The following is a 4,826-nucleotide window of genomic DNA, read 5'->3' as shown; positions in this document are numbered from 1 at the left end:
GACAGAGTCTTGCTCTATAGCCCAGCCTGGAGTGCACAATCACAGCTCACTGCAACCTCCGCCTCCTGGGTTCAAGCGATTCTCCTGCCTCAGCCTCCTGAGTAGCTGGGATTACAGGCACCCACCACCACACTTGGCTAATTTTTTGTATTTTTAGTAAAGATGGGATTTCACCATGTTGCCAGGCTGGTCTCAAACTCCTGAGCTCAGGCAATCCACCTGCTTCAGCTCCCCAACATGCTAGGATTACAGGTGTGAGCCACAGTGCCCAGCCTACTTTTGGAGTGATTTTTATAAGTGTGAGGTAGGAGGCAATAGACAGGAGCCCTGCCACGGGAGAGGCTGGCCTGGGGTGCTGTGTGGGGCTGTGAAAATGCTACGGGTGGTATTAGGCGGGAAGGGAGTGTGAAAGAATTCCATTCTAAAACAGGATAGTTAGGGAAGGTCTCAGATTTGGTACTAGAGGGAGATGCGAAGGTGCTGAGCTATCCAGGGTGGGAACCACTGTCAACACCCTACAAGCGGGAGAGGCCTGGTGCTCCTGGTGCCTGTTGCTGGAGCTGGAAAAGCAAGTGCAGCTGGAACAGAGTGGGCAATGGTGAGAGGAAGAGGAGGTGACGGCAGAGAGGCGACAAGGAACTTCACACAGGGGTGTGGGAAATCTTGTGTGGACTCCGGGTTGGATTCTGAGGCAAGTCTGTGCCCTCAGAAGGTTTGCGGCTGAGGGACCTGGCTGGGGATGACTGAGCTGCTGCTGACTTAGCTGACAACTGAATGAGGAGAGCAAGTGTGCAGGCACGGAGTCCAGTCAGGAGGCTACGGCGGGAACTGTCGGGAACGCAGGAAGCATGGACTGTGACTTATAGTCTAGGCCATAGTGGGGGGTGTGGTGACCGTGGCCTATTTCTGGAAGTAACTTCAGGCTTGGCATGAAGGATTTGCTTGTGGATGTTGTGCTGGGTGTGAGAGATGAGGCAGTCACAAGAATCCTGGCTAGGTGAATGGGATGATTAGTTGGAAGGAGACCAGTGGCTGCGAGTTCAGCTCAAGGTGTCCAGGAGACGTCCAGGTGGACTTGTTGGGGGAATAAATGCATAAGATCCTGGGGTTCAGGAGAGAGACCCAGGACAGGAGAGGCATTTGGGAACCATGTGCCTTCAGGAAGAAGGGATGAGGTCACCAATGGGAGTGGATGCTTTAGAGAAAAGTTCCAACACTGACAATGGTGGGGGCATTTCAACATTGAAAGGTTGGCACAGTGACGTGGAACCAGCGAGGAGACCAAGGGCTTGTCTACGAGGTAAAAAAAACCATGGGACAGAGATGCTGAAGGCCAAGAAAAAAATATTTCAGGCCAGGCACAGTGGCTCATGCCTGTAATCCCAGCACTTTGGGAGACTGAGGCGGGCAGATCACTTGAGGTCAGGAGTTCCAGACCAGCTTGGCCAACATGGTGAAACCCCCTCTCTACTAAAAATACAAAAATTATTCAGGCATGGTGGCACACACCTGTAATTCCAGCCACTCAGGAAGCTGAGATAGGAGAATGTCTTAAACCCAAGAGGTGGAGGTTGTAATGAGCTGAGATTGCACCACTGCACTCCACCCTGGAAGACAGACCAAGACTCCATCTAAAAAAAAAAACAAAACAAAACAAAACAAAAAACAAATCAAAACAAAAAAAAATTTTTCAGAAAGAAGCGATCAACCATGATCTGCCTGTTGGGCGGGAAAGGCAGGTGGAGTTGGAGGGGAAGGAAGTAGAGTGCCTTGGGATGAGGAGAGAAAATGGAAACAGCAGGCCAGGGCATGGTGGCTCACGCCTGTAATCCTAGCACCTTGGGAGGCTGAGGCAGGCGGATTGCCTGAACTCAGGAGTTTGAGACCAGCCTCGGCAATATGGTGAAGTCCAGTCTCTACCAAAATACGAAAAAAAAAAAAAAATTAGCTGGGCATAGCAGTGTGCCCCTGTAATCTCACTTACTCAGCAGGCTGAGGCAGGTGAATTGCTTGAACCTGGGAGGCGGAGATTGCAGTAAACCGAGATTGTGCCATTGCACTCCAGCCTGGGCAACAGAGCAAGACTCCATCTCAAAAAAAAAAAAGTGAAGGCAGACAATTAGGCTTGACTTTGCTGTTAAGGGGCATAAAGCAGTGAGGTTGCAAGTGGAAGTGGGATCAAGAGAGGGTTTTAGGAGAGAACTGTGCTGAACGAAGGGAAAGAAGGTTGGCACACCCCTTGACAGGGATGAAGAGGCCCTGGGGCATGACAACACGCACAGGGTTAAGGTACTACCACCTACTTCTGGCATCTAACCCTCGTTTTTTTAATCTTTTTATTTCTTTTTCTGGTTTCTTTCTTTTTTTTTTTTTTTTAGGCGGAGTCTCGCTGTGTCCCCAGCAGGCTGGAGTGCAGTGGCGCAATCTCAGCTCACTGCAACTTCCGTCTCCCAGGTTCAACAGGTTCAAGCGACTCTCCTGCCTCAGCCTCCCGAGTAGCTGAGATTACAGGCGCACGCCACCATGCGCAGCTCATTTTTGCATTTTTAGTAGAGACTGGGTTTCATCATGTTGTCCAGCCTGGTCTCCAACTCCTGACCTCAAGTGATCCGCCCGCCTTTGCCTCCCAAAGTACTGGGATTACAGGAGTGATCCACCGCACCTGGCCTTTAAATCTTTTAAAAAATAAAAAGAGAACAAAGCCACATGTTTCCACTCGATGGGACCGTCTCCGGGAAGAAGGCCAAAGGGAAAAGCGCAGGAAGGACGTCCTGGAGTGAGGAGACAGGGGAGACCTGGAGAAGTTGGGGGTCGGGAGGGAGGGAGGCCGCCCAGACGCCGGCGCGAGGAGCTCATGGTGTGATGCATGGGACGCCAAGCTGGGCGAGAGCCAAAGGCAAGAAGGTGGGCAGTGGCTGCAGCAGGCGAGCAGATCTCCTGATGGCTGCTCTCAGGCGAAACCTAGGCCGAGTGTGCAGCGAGTCGAGCAGGGAAGATACCTTGGGAGAGTGGCTGGCGCAAGCCCGCAGAGGGTGTTGAGGACAGTGTGTATCGGCTGCCGTGCGCTCTGGCGCCGCGCAGGGTGGAGTCCTGGGCCGGGCCTGAGAAGTGCGGTGCGCCCAGGGTTTCGGGGACGCAGGCTGTGAGATCCACGGAGGTTGGTCCGGCCCTGCCACCTCTCTCCATTCGCAGGCTAAGCTCTGGGGCCCTACCCTGTGCCCCCAGTGCCTGCTGCGCGGGGCCCAGGCCGCCCGTGCCCTGCCCGGCCCTCCCCAGGGCCTGCGCGCCTCACCTCGGGGTTCCATCTCCCTGGTTTCCACTAGAGACGGGGTACGTGGGGCTCTGGCAAGGCGAAGGGTGATGCTTGTTTACCATCACCATGGAGACGGCGGCGGGTGGGTCGCCAGGCGTGGTGGGCGGGGGAGAGGCTGCTCTATCCCCAGCGCTCCCTTCTCCAACCCCTACCCCTTGTCTTGGGCCCACCAGGCCCGGTGAGCCCGCCTCAGGAGGAGCGCACACCTGGCTCTGACCTGCAGAACCGCCAGGGGATAGAGTGAAGTCTGTGATAAATAGTTAACAAGGAAAATTAACACATCTCATTCTAGTTTATTTCTGTGCTCGTGGAAATAGTGAATGATTTAGAATCCTATGACGGTGTGGCAGTGTCCTCTTTCACACCCTCAGGTGGTTCTGACGCACTCTGGATGTAGGATGCTCTGGCTAGTGCCAGATGGTGCTGAGTTCACGCTTTCCAGTTTGTCATTTCACCCTCAAGACAGTGCTGTGGAGGGGTCACTAAGAGTCTGAATCAGCAGGTGGGCATTGGTAATACCAGTAAGGACACCGCAGGTCTGTCCAGCTCCACCCTCTGCTACATTTTTTTTTTTTTTTCGAGACAGGATCTGGCTCTGCTCCCCAGGCTGGAGTGCAGTGGTGGGATCTCAGTTCACTGCAACCTCCACCTCCCAGGTTCAAGTGATCCTCCCACCTTAGCCTCCCAAGTAGCTGGGACCACAGGCAAGCACTGCTGTCCAATTAATTTTTGTATTCTTTGTAGACACAGGGTTTCGCGATGTTGCCCAGGCTGGTGTCAAATTCTGGGCTCAAGCAATCCACCCTTCTTGGCCTCCTAAAGTACTGGGATTACAGGCGTGAGCCACCACGCCCAGCCTATTGTTCATTTTTCCAGTTGCCATTTTCCCCCAAATATATAGAAAACAATATGCCTCATATTTCACCAATGTTAATATCTTCCCAGTACCATGAGCAGGACACTGTCTGCATTGATTCTGCTGAGACTAATGGCAGCAAGCAGAGGGCAGTTTATTGGTGTTCGGCCCTCTGTGTCCCTAACAGAAGTCCCTGCCAGCGGCAGCCTTCCAGCCTGGGCCTCTGGAGGTGGAGTTCTCCCAGCTGGCCCAGGGATACGGTGCTGTGGCCCAAGCGCTGGCTCATCAGGTCAGAAACAGAAAATCAGCCTCAGAATCTCTCATCTCTGGCCAGCATTCTCCCTGATGACTGAGTCACAATTGTCCTGTTCCTGATGGGTGTGGTCATAGAACAGTGCCTGTGGGTGGTTTTCCCTCTGGAGTCTCCCCAGGACTCTTGTGACCCAAGGAGTGCACAGTGTGCATGTGAGTGCACATCACACACGCACTGTGCACAGGCCCCTCGTCCTCAGCGGCACCCCGAGATCAGGCACTGGGCAGGTGTTTATCAATGTGCAGCTGCTCTGACCCGGCACCAGGATGGCTGTGGTGTGTGTGAGGCCCTGCCCCTCCCAAGAGCTCTCAGAATTGGGGTGAGGTATGCAGAGGAAGCAGCCA

General features: G+C 53.7%; 1 non-coding gene across 1 annotated transcript; it reads left to right on the top strand.

Moving 5' to 3' along the window:
- Nucleotides 1-2,204: 2,204 nt before the first annotated feature.
- Nucleotides 2,205-2,328, top strand: LOC119469599. Its single transcript, XR_005198437.1, has one exon. It is a non-coding gene; the product is annotated as a U6atac minor spliceosomal RNA (small nuclear RNA).
- The last annotated feature ends 2,498 nt before the right edge of the window (nucleotides 2,329-4,826 follow it).

The sequence above is a fragment of the Cebus imitator genome, unplaced genomic scaffold, assembly GCF_001604975.1.
Source record: "Cebus imitator isolate Cc_AM_T3 unplaced genomic scaffold, Cebus_imitator-1.0 Scaffold731, whole genome shotgun sequence".
Classification (NCBI taxonomy): Eukaryota; Metazoa; Chordata; class Mammalia; order Primates; family Cebidae; genus Cebus; species Cebus imitator.
Note: the sequence above shows the minus strand (reverse complement) of the source record. Positions and strands in the feature narration are given on the sequence as shown.